At 35.9% G+C, this 17,187-nt stretch overlaps 1 protein-coding gene and 1 long non-coding RNA gene across 3 annotated transcripts in view; one reads left to right on the top strand and one right to left on the bottom strand.

Moving 5' to 3' along the window:
* Positions 1 to 4,241, bottom strand: part of LOC141541926 (uncharacterized) — a 59,709-nt gene extending 55,468 nt beyond the window's left edge. For both annotated transcript variants that reach the window (XR_012481945.1, XR_012481946.1), the window contains exon 1: positions 4,145 to 4,241. This is a non-coding gene — a long non-coding RNA (uncharacterized LOC141541926). The remainder of the gene's footprint in view (positions 1 to 4,144) is intronic.
* Positions 1 to 17,187, top strand: part of DPT (dermatopontin) — a 45,137-nt gene that overhangs the window by 2,536 nt on the left and 25,414 nt on the right. The window lies entirely within an intron of this gene.

Raw genomic sequence — 17,187 nt, 5'->3', positions numbered from 1 at the left:
GAGAGTAGAGAACTGGAGACAGAATATTTTACACTCTTTGGCTGCCTTGCCCAAATGAATTAGCTTTCAGCTTTATTTTAACTATGGGAAGGACAGAGTTCTAGCTGCCATTCGTATGCAAATGATGTTCCTTGGAGAGCCTGTGCTGGAATGGTGATTCCATTAGGCACGCCTGGCTTAAAACATTGATGTTTACCATGGTTTATCAGCCAAATGCCCAATCTGCTGGTACCAGATTCTGAAGTCACTAAGCCCCAGCTGTTGGTCTCCAGTTTTAAGGATTACTTGAATTGGCTGCCTCGGTTTTTGGAATCACCAGGCCAAGTCCTGCAATTATGGAGCATGATTTCAGCTGTTTCTCTGAGGTCCCCTCTGCCTTATGCCTTATGTAAGGAAAATACCATGAAGCATGAGGTGAAAATTGAATGTTAACCCTGAGGCTGGTCAACATGGTATGGGGTGGAAAAAACCTTGGAACTTGAACTTGCTCCATTTCTACTACAAGTAGGTAGTGTGGTACAAGAGAAAGAATGCCGACTGTGAAATTAAAGGTCATGGGTTCAAATGTCACCTCAGATACTACTCTTGTGGTCTTGGACAAGTCAGTCCTCTGAGCCTCACTTTCCTTGTCTGAAAAATGAAGGCTTAGGGTATATTGATTCTGAAGTCCCCTTTATCTGTGAGTCTTTTAGTAGTTGTTTGTCCTCAGTTACACATTTCAAATCCATAGGCCTATTTCTGCATACAAAAATAGAGGGGCTTAGATACAGTGCTCTCTGTCCCTAAAAGCTCTAGAAGTTTATGATTCGTCAGATCTGCTTTTCCATTAAATATTAAAGACAGTTTTAAAAATGACAACCTGATTTAAATTGGCCATTTTAATATATGATTTGGCCAATGACAAATCCCTTGGAGAAAATGTCTCCTAGACTTAAGTTAAGCAGAAGAGTAAATTGAAGATGAATGAGATTATTTCAACACCCAAAACTTCATATAATTTAGTCGTAATTATAGTAAGGCACTTGTTATTGTTGTTCAGTCTTTATTCAGTTGTAAGTGACTGTGTGAGACTCCATTTAGGGTTTTTTTTTTTGTTTGTTTGTTTGGTTGGTTGGTTTTTGCAAAAATAAAGAAGTAGTTTGCCATTTACTTCTCCAGCTCATTTTATAGCTAAGGTAACTGAGGCAGAGTTAAGTGATTTTCACAGGGTCTCACAGCTAATTAGTGTCTGAGACTAAATTTGAACTCAGGAAAATGAGTTTTCCCAATTCCAGGTCTAGCTAGCACTCTATTCACTGTAACACCTAACTTCCCAGGAGTGAAGCACTATGTGTCTACAATAATAACAGGAAAATCTTTAAATTTTCATAGAACAAAGAGTCAAGATAAACAATTGATCCTCCAGGCAAAATAAAAAGACTATAGTCTCTCTAAAAACAAGAATGTCCAGGCTTAGGTTATACTTAGTTGCCTCCTCTGGTTTATTCAGTCCATCTGTCTTCTCTGTTTAGCAGCTTGTCACTTATTTTATATGGGTTCAGGTAATTGTCTAAGCTAACCTCTCCTCCCCCCATCTTTAAAATATCATTATAGATTTAGTGTTGAAAGGTATTTTTAATTTAGTCCAACATCCTCATTTTTTTTAAAAGATAGGGAAGACTAAAATTTGAAAATTAAAGCTTAAAAAAAGTTTTGAAAATTATTTTAACATGTAATTGGACAAATATATATATATATACACATAATTAAATAAATAAATAAAGGTGAGGAAACAAGCCCATAGAGGTTAAATGACTTAGCTTAATCCATATAGAATAAGTTAAAAAGAGTGAGATTCGAACCTGGGCTCTGATGTTCAATTCTAATGCTGAAAGAGTTAGACTTCTTAACTTTCATAAAGTTGCCACAAACTCATTTCTAAAACACATAAGGATGGAAGAAAATTGAATGAAGAGGAGGAATTTCATTTGTAGTACATCCTGAATGGAGTAGCCAAAGGCCATGGCAACCAGTTAAATATTTACATGTCTGTTTAGTTATATAACAAATGCCTGCCTTTTTATCTTTGGTAGAGGCTTGGTCACTGCCAGGAAAAGGGCAGAGATTCTTTCCCTACTCTCTGCTTTATCCCACTATACCACATTCCCACTATACTCCATCCTCACCTCTTTATAGAATCATTTACAAATTGAGTTTTTTCACACCTTTAACATATGGCCCCTTTCCCTCATTCACAAAGTTAACACTACCCTAGTTCAGACCCTCATCTCCTAGACTGTTGGTATTATTGCTTCAACCTTCACATTGGCCTCCTCATGCTAGATTCTCCCTTCCTTAATCCATTATCCAAATTAACATTCTTCCCAGTCTGAGGACATTACTTCTCTTCTTAAAAAATATTCAGTGACTTCTTATCACCCCTGGCTTGAAACACAAACTCAGCCTGACATTTAAAGTCTGCCAGATTCTGGCTTCTCCCTACCCTTTAACACATTTCAGATCACTTTACATCATACCCTCTAAGTTCCAATTGAATTGCCCTACTAACAGGTCCCCAAACTCAGTATTCCTTCTCTTGCCCCCCATAATTTTGTGTAGACTATTCCCAAAGGCAGAAATACATGTCTCCCCCTCACTTCTGCCTCTTAGCATCTCTAGCTCCTTTCCAACTCATGTGTCATGTTTGGAGATAAGAGTAAAAACAACATGGTACCTGCCCTCAGGAAGCTCCATTTCCTACATACAAACAATTCTATACAAACAAGATCTACATAATGCAAATGAGAGGAAGCCTCAGAGAAAAGTTACAAGCCATGGAAGAGACTTGGAAAGACCTCTTGTAGAAAGTCAGATTTTAGCTGAGGTTTGAAAGTAGCTCAAGACACAAATCTGGTCTTAGACACTTAATGCTTCCTAGCTGTGTGACCCTGGATAAGTCACTTAACCATAATTGCCTCAGGGGAAAAAAGAAAGAAAGTAGTTAAAGGCAGACATAAGAAGGAAGCTATGGTAGTCAGGAGAATGGCTGTTGTCAAATGGGAAGAACAGCAAGAAAACCAGAATAGTTGGATTGGAGAGAATATAAAGCAGAGTAAAGTATAAAATTGGAAAAATATGAAGGAAAGAGGTTATGAAAGGCTTCAAAAGCCATATAGATAACCTTACATTTGATCTTCTAGAGGTTATTGAATAGGATAGAGGAAGGGAAAGTAGGATAGAAGGACATACATAGACCTGCTCTTTCAATGAAGATCATTTTGGCTACTGAGAGGTGGCTGGCCTGTTGTGGGGAGAGAATACTTCAACCTCTTCTTTCCTACTCTCCCATTTCCCTCTCCCTAAATTGAGCCTTACTTTCTGCCTCACCAGCTACAGGTCCTCAAATATTTTCATCATCAAAATAAAAATTCCTTGAGGGTAGGACCTGAAATAAAGGCATATTAATATAAAGCATGGAGTTTGGAGTCAGGAAACTAGGATCTGAATCCCATTTCTGTCATTTTTAGTTGTGTTGACATGAGCCATAACACTTAATCTCTAGAGGTCTTAGTTTCCTTATGAAAGAAGATAGATTAGAAACCTATCTACTAGACTAGAGAGCAACCTACAACCTAGTGTTATTACAAGGATCAAGTGAGATAATATTCATAAAGTGCTTAGCACATAGAAAAACCATATAAATGTTAATTATCATCATCATCATCATCTCATCATTATTCTTATATCTCTTAAGTTCCTTTTTAGCTCTGAAATTCTGTGCTGAGTAACTTCTTTCCCAAAGATGAGGTTGGAGGTTTCATTCTTCTCCTTCAACACTGTTTTCTTTGTGCATTTTAAAATTTTAATTAAATTTTATTTTTTAATCATCAAGCCTTTATCTTTCTTTCTTCCATATTTGCCCCACACATGAAAAAAAAATCCCTGTACCACAAGCATAGTCAAACAAAAGAATGATGTTTGCATTTTTAACATGGATCAGACACAAGCTAAAAGAAAGTCCACAAAGATAAAATTTTAAGTAAGCCAGTAGGAAAATATTAAGAAGAGGTAGGGCAAGTGTAGGGGGAGACGAGGGCCTTCTCACTCCTGAAATCCAGCATCAGAAACAGTCACCTACATCACTCATGAATAAAGTCATACCTACTTGGAATTTCAAAAAGCAATGTGGTGAGAGATGCTAGCCCCACGGCTCCAATACTAATCCAGGTGTTTCCAGTGGCTGAAGAGAAAATTCATCTTTTGGGTGAGGTAAAAACACAGTGAAATAATTCATCTTAACAGTTTTTAAATGCTTTCAGCCAAGATGTTTCCCCACACACAATCTCTCTTTCTCTTTTGTTACTGTTGGAATGAGACCAATAAGGAGCAGAGGGAAAGGCTCCATAGACAAGTTCATAAACAAACCCCAAACAAACCTGAGTTCCAAAGTCTTGCCTCACTCCTCCAGCCTGGCTATCTATCTCCTGTATGCTGGATATATATATATATATATATATATATATATATATATATATATATATATATATATATATTTGGTCTGAAGAAAATAAGGGAGAGGGTAAGAGCAAGTTATTTGAAATAGAGGGAAGAGTCTCTATGGAGATATAGTCTTCGTTCTGTATGCAATTAATATAAATAGGGAATGATTTTGAATTAGAAACAGGCCATAGGAAGAGATAATCTAGTATATAAGGAGCCAGGAGTCCTCCTATAATAACTATACTGTGGGGTAAATATCAATCTTTCTGAGCCTCAGTGTACTTATCTGTAACTAGAATAATATTTTCACTGTCTACCTCAGAGAGCTTTTGTGAGGAAAGTTTTTGGTAAAACTGAAAACACTATAAAATTATGAATTATTAGTAGTGTTAAATTAGTGATTAATTAGTGTTAAAGGGGCAATTATAAGGATAATTTATATAGGCAATGGAATGGAACTGCAACAGATATTTGGAAGACTTAAGCTATTGGGTTCACTTTTCTAGCTTCATTTGAACAACAACAATAAAATTTGCTTCTAGAGACCAGAACCAGGACTAATGAGTAGAACTTTCAAAGAAGCAAATTTAATTTTTATATGGGCAGAATCTTCTGAAGGATTATATCCTAAAATGGAATGCACTATCTCATGAGAAAATTGATTCCTTATCACTTGAGATATTTAAACAAAAGCTAAATAACCACTTGTTGAAGATAATAATCATAATATCCAGTATTTATATATCACTTTAAAGTTTACAAAGCACTTGACAAATATTATCTCATTTGATTTTCACAATAGCCTTGGGAAATAGGTGCTATTGTTAGTTTCATTTAAAAGATAAGGAAAATGAGGCAGAAGTCATACAGCTAATAAATATCTGGGACAAAATTTGAACTTAAGACTTCCTGACTCCAGGTCTACCACACTACATACTATGTCACTTAATTCAAGGATGAGGAAGATAATTTTCAGTTATGAATTGGACTAGATGGCCTCTGAGGTCCTCTTCAGCTATGAAATTCTGTGAGTGAAATCCTATTATTCTATGATCAGCTTCTGGTTTTACATCAGAGATGCAAAAGCATAAAGAACAATATTCATATATTGTTCAAGTTGGAGAGTCAATCCCTCAATAAAAATGTGTCTTAACTCCTTTCTCAAAGCTGATTTCCTAAAATTATGTTTGTGAATATATTATGAAATTGGCTCCTTTAATTCTATCATCACCCTCCAAGAAATCTCTCTCACATACTTTTCTTTATCACTTTAAAAATACTTTTTCTTCAACCATTTAAAACTGCAGATTTATTTCTTAGCATTAGAAAATTTGTCAATAATTACACAAAGGTTCAAAAGCAAAAATAGATCCCAGTTTCAAGAAATTACATCCTCACGTAACATGATGATTGATAGTGATTGGCCAAGGAAGGGCATTTTAATCCCAGACAGTCCAGGATGTTTCAGGAGATCATACAGGAGTGATTGATACACCCTATCCAGGAACAATGACCAAAAAAAAAAAAATCCCAATTCTATTTGTGTCATGAATCTCAGTCTAATGAGGTCTATGGATCTCCCCAAAGGAAAAGACAACTTCAACATGACTAGTGGTGCTATCCATAACAGCTTCCTGTGAATGACTGCATCACTTAGTCTACTAATTAACAGGCTTTCTTTTGGAAAATCATAATTGAAAGAAATATTTAACATTAGGTGGATGTTGAAAAATATAAAGATATCATCTTTTCTCCAACAAGTCCATGGACACTGGAGGTCCAGAGACATCAGATTAAGAACCCCTGACCAATCAACAACTAACCAAGAATTCCCCAACAATATGACTAAGCAGTGGCCATCATCTCTTCTAAAAGACCTTCATTAAGGAGGAACCCACTTCTTCCATGGCTATTTCATATCCTTTTTGCCTAGCTTAAATTGTTAGAAAGGGTTTTTTCCCTTGAACTTCCAGCCATTATTACTTTTTCTTTTCTTGGGGACCCAGAGAGAAGCTTAATTTAGAGGCAGCAAAGTGAGTAGAGTCTGAATTTGAAATCAGGAAGACCCGAGTTCCAATTATCCTCAGACACTAGTTGTAGGGTCCTAGAAAAATCCTCTTAATTTCCCAACTTTAATTCTCATCTCTGAAATGGGAATAATAATTAGCACTTACCTCACAAAACTATTATGAAGATTAAATGAAGTAAGATATAAAATGCTTTACAAACTTTAAGGTATCATATATATATATGTATGTCTATATATATGCATATATATGTTCTTGTTACTATTATTATTATCTCATCTGAGAGACCTTCAGATACTTGAAAATAGGTTTTGTATTCTACCATATGTCCCCCCTTTTAAGATGAATATTCCAAGTTCTATAAATTTTCAGATGGTATCGCCTTTAGACCACTCACTTCTGGTTGCCTCTTTCTAGATGATTTCCCACTTGTCTATGTCCTTTCTAAAGTATGCCAGTCTAGGTATAATATGAGAAATAGGCCCTTGAGATGAGCTAGATTTCATGTGATTATTTAGTTCCTTGGATGGTTACCTGGCCTTGGAAAACACCTCTCTGTTATGCTTTGAGGAAAGCAATTCATTTACACTATTGACACATTTCAGGATATTGAATAGGTCTCTTTTTTACTTTTTTTCTTGTAAGTATAAAAACATTCTTTTCCTTCAAGGAGCTTACATTCTAAAAGGAGAAGCTAACACATGAGAAAAAGAGCTAAAAGGGGATTAATTATGAAGATACCCGCAAAGGGACATTGTGAATAAAGTCCTGTAGAAGTAGATAAGAAGTTCAGTCTACAAATGCAAAACAAGAATGGACCTTCTTTCCAAAATGGAGGTTTTGGAAGGAACCAGCCAATCAAAAAGAGATATTTCAGGGACAGATGGTATTTACGTTGCAAGAAATAGTCCAGGAAAGGAATACGCTTCCAGGGTAAAGAGATTTCTACGGCATAAGAGAAAGACTTTTAGAGTCAACAGTAAAGCTTTGAAGGGGAATTTTTTTATTGTAATAAGTTTATTTTATTTATTTATTTATTCATTTATTCATTTATGTATGTATGTATGTATGTATGTATGTATTTTTGAGGCTGGGGTTAAGTAACTTGTCCAGGGTCACACAACTAGGAAGTGTCTGAGATCAAATTTGAACTCGGGTCCTCCTGAATTCAGGGCTGGTGCTCTATCCACTGTACCACCTAGCTGCCCCAGTTTATTTATTTTTAATAAAGATTACTTTATGAATCATGTTGAGAGAGAAAATTAGAGCAAAAAGGAAAAACCATGGGAGAGATAAAAACAGAAAAAAGACGTGAACATAGCATGTTAATTTACATTGAGTCTCCTTTGATCTTTTTTCTGAATGAAGATGACATTTTCTGGCCAAAGTCTATTGGGATTGCTTTGAATTACTGAACTGCTAAAAAGAACCATGTCTTTCATCATTGATCATCACACATTCTTGCTATTACTGTGTATAATATATTCCTGGTTTTGCTTGTTTTCACTCAGCATAAATTCATGTCAATCTTTCCAGGCCTTTCTATAATTACTTTGTTCATCATTTTTATAGAGCAATACTATTTCATTACCTTCATGTAGCACAACTTGTTCAGCCATTCCAAAATTGATGACCATCCAGTCCTTTTCCAATTCTTTGCTACCACAAAAAGAACCGGATACAAACATTTTTGCACATGTGTGTCCTTTTGCCTCCTTTATGATTTCATTGGGATACGGACCCAGTAATGGCATTGCTGGATCGAGAAGAATTTAAGAAAGAATCACAAAATCCTGCATAATTTAAGCTTGAAGAATCCTGGGAAACCATGAGGCTCAGGATTTCAGATAATGGAAAGTCAATGAAAACGCTGAGCAGGGGAGCATCAGCACAGTATCGGATGGATACAGAGATGAAAGGAACTTCATTGACTAATAAGCAATAACCTCTCTCTCTCTCTCTCTCTCTCTCTCTCTCTCTCTCTCTCTCTCTCTCTCTCTCTCTCTCTCTCTCTCTCTCTGACAGATGAGGGAAATGGAAGTTTAGAGATGATAGATGACTTACCTGAGATCATAGAGATGGGAAATTGAGCAGGGAGAAAGTAGGATACCTGTTTCTGAGCTTAGAATCACAGAAAAAGAACTCAATTCCTGGCTTTGACACTTTTACCTGTAGCAAATCATTTAACTGCTTTTTCTCCACTGTTGTTTTTCAGTCATTTTTCAGTCATATTCAACTCTTCATGAGTTTTCTTGGCAAAGATACTGAAATGGTTTGCCATTTTCTTCTCCAGCTCATTTTGCAGATGAGTAAACTGAAGTAGGCTGTTTAAATGACTTGCCCAGGCTCACATAATAAGTAAGTGTCTAAGGCCATATTTGAACTCAGGAAGATGAGTTTTCCTGACTCCAGGCTTGATACTCTGTGTACTATTGTATCACTTAGTTGCTCTCCAATATTCTCCATTGCCTCATTTATAAAATGAAGGGATGATATAGATAACCTCTAAGGTCCCTTGAAAATCCCAATTTATAATCCTCTAGTCTTTTTTGATATCCAATTCATTGCTCTTTTCCTGATGTTTATTTTTACACATAGGCATAGAAATGAGTAAGAACAACAAAATTTGAAAATGAGAACTATTTTCAGCATCTCAAGCAGGCCAGTGTCAATGCTGAATGGTACCTTTGGGGCAAATTTTGTTGGTATTTTCTTATACATCCACATCATTTAAAAAATCTGGGCCAGTGTAGAGGTTACTGCAAAGTGACCCCTTGGAAATAAAATCCAGCAAGGGTGTATATGTATGTGTGTGTATGTGTGTATTTGTTTGTGTGTAAATGTGACATGTGTCCTTCCCACAAAGGACAATCACCAACTGGTTGACTAACAGCTGGCAGGAAATTCCTGGAACCAAGATAGCTGGCAAGATCCTGGGTAGCCTATTGAATGTATGAGTGTATCTCTCAGTGCTTATTTTTAGTTCAATGAGCTTTCTTCATGGAATTAAAGACCATCAGTGCAAGAGCTTTAGATATTTGAGATCATTTGATCAAACCCCCTAATTTTACTGATAAAGAAACTGAGATACAGGGAAATAAAATGACTAATCCAATAATAAATAGATGGAACCAGGATTAGAACTCAATTATTCTGATTTCTAATTCCTAAACCATACCACTACAGCAGGTACCATGGTGGCACCATGGATACCCCTGATTTGACAAGAGAAGCCAGAGATGGTAGAATAGGATAAGCACAAGGAAAGGAAGTCTCAAAGAAGACTCTTGTTATAGCTTTCTCATCAATCTCTTTGCCTCAGATCCCTCCCTACTCCATTCCATATTTCATACAACTTCCAGAGTCATTTTCTAAAAGGATGAATCCAACCATGTTGCTCTCCTGCTCAATAAACTCCATTGCCTTTCTGTTCCCTCCAGAATCAAATATTTTAAAAAACACATATTTTTGGCATTTAAGGTTCTTCACCTCTTTTCCCTTCTTACTTTTCCATCCCTTCTTACCTTTCCATCTTCTCCCACTTTAGTCTCCTGTCCTGCAGTTCTGGACCCTCCCCGAACTCCCTTTCCACCCTACACCCCAAACTCCATCTCCAGACCATGTGATGGCTTTGCTTTAATTCCTGGCAAGTCCTCCTTCTCATATCCACCTTTTGACACCCCTGACTTCTGTTCAGACTCAGCTCAAAAGCCCCATTCTGCAGTGGATCTTTCTGAGTGCCCTGCCCCCTTCTCAGTCACATGAAACTGCCAAGGTTACCTTCTGTGTTCTCTATGTGTGTCTTGTAAGCATCTATTTATTGTCTCATTGCTTCTCCCATTAGTAAGGAAGAATTGTTGGGTTTTTTTTTTTAATTGTTTCTGTATTTTTGCTCTTCCTTTATAGCCCAGTGCCCTAATGCATGATCAATGAATATTTGCTGATTGCTGAAATGATGATGAAATGTGTTCAACAACATACACATGGGAAATAATACACAAATAATCTCGAAAGTGACAGCAATATTTTAGGGAGTGCCTTTCTATCATGTATTTATATGTTTTATCATATGAATTAGTAATAACAAAATTTGAACACGGGGAACCCTTTTCAGATCCTTATGTGGGTCAGTGCCAATGTTGAAAGGTACTTTGGGGGCAACTTTATGTACCTGAGAGTTTGCAAAACAAATTTATTCATTTGAGTTTCACACACAGTCTTGTGAGGTAGATCCTACAAGTGTTTTTCTTTGAAGATCAGATATGATTTCATTAGTGAAAGGAACCCCTTCTGCCAAAGCAGATCAGTTTCTGCTCTGCCCTTTTGGTGTTAGAGAACTCCACAAAACATAGAGGACTTTGGTGATATTTCCAAGGTCACATAGCCAGGATATTTCAGGGATGTGACTTAAACCCAGATCTAGCTTTCTAACCATTATACCACATAATCTAACTGTAACACATATCATTATCCTCATTTTATAGAGGAGGGAACTCAGGTGGAGAGAAGCTATCTTGCCCAGGAACAATATCTTACAGGGGGTGGGATTTGAATCTGAATATGGATTGAATGAGTGGCTTAAATCACCATATCTCACTGAGCTCAAATGTGATGAGGATCATGTGACCACAGAGTTAGTACTTCTTGAAGAAACTTCAGAGGTCATCTATCTAACCTTTTTTTTATGAAAAAAGTTTCCCAGAAACATGAAATGCAAAAGGAAGTAGATGGCAGAGCTGAGACTTATGCCCATTTCAGCTGGCTGGTGCAGAATCTAGAAAGCTTTGCAGGAGGCCATTTTGACAATGATGTCTTTTATAAAATGTAAAGATAAAATTTTTTTAAATGTATCTACATGTATGAATCCCATTCATACCTGCAATGTAAACATATCTACACACACACAAACACATAATATGCATGTATATACATATATAATAATACATCATAAATATCATTATATACAATATAAAATGTGATTATATAGCTGCACATTTGTATATTATTATATATGGTTCAATATTATATGCACATATATCCATATTATATAATTAAACATATTACATATGTGACTATAATTAAATACAATTATATGGTTGTATATAATCAAATATACATAATATACATATACATATACATATACATATATATATATACATATATATATATATTATGTGTATATATATATATATATATATGTGATTATATTTGTGTATGTGGCTATGTTATCTGCAAGCTGAGATAGATCTTTTGAATGCTAGCACTCCTTAGATTATTTATATATATTGCCATGTGTATTGTTACACACATTTCACCAGCTGCCAATCTTCCATATTTCATCTGTTTGGAATGAATGACAGAGAGTCAGGGAATTTCTTATAATCCTCATTGATTTAACACGACAACCAGTATCTACTTTCTATATATTTTGGATGTAATTTCTGAAAAATTATTATAGTGGCCTATGGCAGAATGGTTACAGCTGCCATTAAACCACAGGAGAGTTCAAAACTGTGATCCTATGTAAGTTTCTAATTACATCGTAAATTATCAAATGCAGTGGTGTTTTCTCAGCCTTCTTTCTTTTTCACACACACACACACACACACACACACACACACACACACACACACACACAGTCTTCCTCTATTAGAACATAAGGTCCTCTTGGAGGAGAGACTATCTTGCTTGCTTATGTTTGTATACCCAGTTCTTAGTAGAGTTCATAACATATAGTAAGCACCTAATTAATGCCTTCATGATCATTCATTAATATTTTTGTTTTGTTTTGTTCTTTTAATTAACAAACATTTTAAAGTCAATCTATCATTCCAACTAATTTATTTGGCAATTTTTTTAAAAGTCTCAACATATAGCTATGTGATCTGAAAAAATAAATTCCCAATTGGCTATATCTGTAAATATAAATGAATCGCTCTCTCTTTCTGCATTTTAAGTTCATCCTCTCTCAGAAGATTAAATAACATATTTTGTCTTCATTTTTTTGGGCTCATTTAAAATTGAATTGATCAATCTTTAAAAATCATTTAAAGTTTTTATATAATGTTGTTATAACTGTATAAATTGTTCTCCTAGTTTTGCTCACTTCACTCTTTCAGTTGATAACAGTCTTCTGAGATTCCTCTGAAATTGTACATTTTAGCAATTTTATGGTACAATAGTATTCCATTATATTCATGGAGTACACTTTATTCATTTCTCAATAGAATAGTTTGAAATTTTGGTTTCAGCTATCATGAAAATAATTGATACAAATATTTTTGCACACATAAATCCATTTTGTCTTTGATTTTTAATGTTTATATAGACTTAGTAGTATAGCCAGGTCAAAGAGTATCTTTAGATTGATGACTTTCTAGACATAGCTCCACATTAGCTTTCCAGAATTGTTGGACCATTCTTCATAATTCTACCAACAATGCTCCCAATAAACCTATTTTTCCAAAACCTTTCCAATATTTATCATTTTCTTGTATTGTTATCTTCAACCATCTGACAGAAGGGAGATAAAACCTCAATGATGGGGTCCCTTAAGAATATTTCTGATGGCGGCGTGGAGGCAGACAGCTGCTTGAGCTCCTTGTTTTCTCTCAGAACTTACTTCATGACAAGCCTCTGACTTAATGCTTGACCCAGAAAGAAATCCACAAATTATCACCAAGAGAAGACATCCTTGAAAGTCGCCAGAAAAGGTCTGTGTTTGTTCGGGGGAGGGTCAATCAGACTGGGCGCAGACTGAGGGCAGACAGCCAGAGCAAGACAGGCAGCTCACACAGCTCAGACCGGAGGGGGAGGGGTGTGATCTCTGTCGTTTTTGTGAAAGGGCTTTTGCCCCAGTGTGGATGCTCCGTCTTGGCAGCAAGCCAGGAGCAGCGGAGAGGGTGTAAACACTGGAGGTGAAGATTAAAACCCCAGAAAGCCAGCGTCTCTCAGAGCCCGGCCACCCCCAACCCCCACCTGGACTGACTCGGTGCGTTCTCGGAGCCTCAGAGCACAGACTCAGTACAGTCATTGCTGTTCTGTTAGTGGCTCTCTGCTGCCCTACCCCCAGTCTGTAGAGGAAGCCCATTAATACCATCCAGCCCTATCCCCCGCAAAACAGACCAATTGTTTCTCTTGTCAGTTTGTTTTCTTTGATTCCTACTCTGACAAAATGAACAAAAAATTCAAAAGGGCTCTAACCATTGACAGCTTCTGTGTGGAGAGGGAGCAGACTTCAAATGCTGAAGAGACTAGGAACAGAATGTCCCCAGATGTATCCCCTGGGAGGGATATAAGCTGCTCCTCAATACAAAAGAACCTCATAGAGGAAATCAAAAAGGCTCTCACAAGAGAGCTGGAAGAGAAATGGGAAAAGGAAAGGGAAGCTTGGCAAGAGAGCCTGGAGAAGTCATCCCATGCATTCAAAGACAGAATGGATAAAGAAATCAAATCATTGAGAAACAAGATTAGTGAGCTGGAAAAGGTAAACAACTCCAAGGAAAACAGGATTAGAGAGCTGGAATAAGAAATCAGCTCTCTAAAAAATACAATGGAAAAAAATTCCATAGAAGATAAAAACTCAATTGGACAATTACAAAGAGATATAAAAAAAGTGAGTGAAGAAAATACATCATTGAAAATTAGACTGGAACAAGTAGAAATGAATGACTCAAGGAGAAACCAAGAGGGAGTCAAGCAAAACCAGAGAAATGAGACAATTGAAAAGACTGTCAAGTACCTTACCAGAAAGACAACAGACCTGGAAAACAGATCCAGGAGAGACAATTTGAGAATAATCGGACTCCCTGAAAAATGGGAGGAAAAAAAGAGCTTGGACACCATTTTCGAGGAAATTATCAAAGAGAACTGCCCAGACGTTTTGGAAACAGAGAGTAAAATAGACATTGAGAAAATTCATCGATCACCTACTGAAAGGGACCCTAAAATCAAAACGCCAAGAAATATAGTGGCCAAGTTCAAGAACCATCAGACAAAGGAAAAGATATTGGAAGCTGCTAGAAAAAAACAATTCAGATATGGAGGATCCACAATAAGGATAACACAGGATCTAGCAGCGTCCACATTAAAAGAACGCAGGGCCTGGAACATGATATTCCGAAAGGCTAAGGAACTTGGTATGCAGCCAAGAGTGACTTACCCAGCAAGAATGAGCATCATTTTCCAGGGAAAAAGATGGACATTTAACGAAATAAATGAATTCCATCTATTTTTGATGAAAAAACCAGACCTACATAAAAGGTTTGATCTTCAAATACAGAACTCAAGAGACTTCTAAAAAAGGTAAAAAGAAATCTTGAGAACTATACTTCTGTCAAAAAAATATGTAAAGAACATATGTACAATTTGTCTTAGAAACTAGAGGTGGAAAGGAGATTATATCATAAAAAAGTATAAAGTGGTGGTACTACATCTCATGAAGAGGCAAAGGTAACCTATTATATCTGAGAGAAAGAAAGGAGGGAGATGAACATAGCGTGTATCAATAGACATATTCGATTTATGGTGAAACTTCTTCCACTTCATTGAAAAGTGAAAGGGAAGGAGTAAGCTAAGGGGAAGGGAATACAGTAATTTCGAGGAAAAGGGATAAAATAAGGGGAGGATCTTTAAGGTGGGGGAGGGATCCTAAAAAGGGAGGGCTGTGAAAAGCAAGTGGTGTTTACCAGTTTAATACTGGATAGGAGGGTAAAAGTGAAGGAAAGGGGAAAAGCATAAGCAGGGGTTAATAGGATGGCAAGCAATATAGAATTAGTCCTTCTAACCATAAATGTGAATGGGGCAAACTGCCTCATAAAGAGGAAGCAGTTAGCAGACTGGATTAAAAGTCAGAATCCTACTATATGTTGTTTACAGGAAACACACCTGAAACAGGATGAGACATTCAAACTAAAAGTAAAAGGGTGGAGCAGAATCTATTATGCTTCAGGCAAAACCAAAAAAGCAGGAGTAGCCATCCTCATCTCAGATCAAGCAAAAACAAAAATTGATCTAATTAAAAGAGATAAGGAAGGGCATTATATCCTGCTAAAGGGAAGCATCAATAGTGAAGCAGTATCAATATTAAACATGTATGCACCAAGTGGTGCAGCATCTAAATTCTTAAAAGAGAAATTAAGAGAGCTGCAAGAGGAAATAGATAGCAAAACTATAATAGCGGGAGATCTCAACCTTGCACTATCAGAATTAGATAAATCAAACCACAAAATAAATAAGAAAGAAGTCAAAGAGGTAACTAGAATACTAGAAAAGTTTGATATGATAGATCTTTGGCGAAAGCTAAATGGAGACAGAAAGGAATATACTTTCTTCTCAGCAGTTCATGGAACCTATACAAAAATTGATCATATACTAGGGCATAAAAACCTCAAAATCAAATGCAGTAAGGCAGAAATAGTAAATGCATCCTTTTCAGACCATAATGCAATCAAAATAACATTTAATAAAAAGCCAGGGGAAAATAGACCAAAAAATAATTGGAAACTAAATAATCTTATACTAAAGAATGATTGGGTAAAACAGCAAATCATAGACATAATTAATAACTTCACCCAAGAAAATGACAATAATGAGACATCATACCAAAATGTGTGGGATACAGCCAAAGCAGTAATTAGGGGAAGTTTTATATCTCTACAGGCCTACTTGCATAAAATAGAGAAAGAGAGGGCCAACAAATTGGGTTTACAACTAAAATTGCTAGAAAAGGAACAAATTAAAAACCCCCAGACAAACACAAAACTTGAAATTCAAAAAATAAAAGGTGAGATTAATAAAATTGAAAGTAAAAAAACTATTGAATTAATTAATAAAACTAAGAGTTGGTTTTATGAAAAAACCAACAAAATAGACAAACCCTTAGTAAACCTGATTAAAAAAAGGAAAGAGAAAAAGCAAATTGATAGTCTTGAAAATGAAAAGGGTGAACTCACCACTAATGAAGAGGAAATTAGAACAATAGTTAGGAGCTACTTTGCTCAACTTTATGCCGATAAATTTGATAACTTAAATGAAATGGAAGAATACCTTCAAAAATATAGCTTGCCCAGATTAACAGAGGAAGAAGTAAGTAGTCTAAATAGTCCCATCTCAGAAAAAGAAATAGACCAAGCTATTAACCAACTTCCTAAGAAAAAGTCCCCAGGACCAGATGGATTTACAGGTGAATTCTACCAAACATTTAAAGAACAACTAACTCCAATGCTATGTAAACTATTTGAAAAAATAGGGATTGAAGGAGTCCTACCAAATTCCTTCTATGACACAGACATGGTACTGATACTTAAACCAGGTAGATCGAAAACTGAGAAAGAAAACTATAGACCAATTTCCTTAATGAATATTGATGCTAAAATCTTAAATAAGATATTAGCAAATAGACTTCAGAAAATCATCCCCAGAATAATACACTATGACCAAGTGGGATTTATACCAGGAATGCAGGGCTGGTTTAATATTAGGAAAACTATTAGTATAATTGACCATATTAATAATCAAATTAATAAAAACCATATGATCATCTCAATAGATGCAGAAAAGGCATTTGATAAAATCCAACATCCATTCCTACTAAAAACGCTTGAGAGTATAGGAATAAATGGACTATTCCTTAAAATAATAAGGAGCATATATTTAAAACCTTCAGTAAACATCATATGTA

Source organism: Sminthopsis crassicaudata, chromosome 4, assembly GCF_048593235.1.
Source record: "Sminthopsis crassicaudata isolate SCR6 chromosome 4, ASM4859323v1, whole genome shotgun sequence".
NCBI classification, from domain to species: Eukaryota; Metazoa; Chordata; class Mammalia; order Dasyuromorphia; family Dasyuridae; genus Sminthopsis; species Sminthopsis crassicaudata.
Note: the sequence above shows the minus strand (reverse complement) of the source record. Positions and strands in the feature narration are given on the sequence as shown.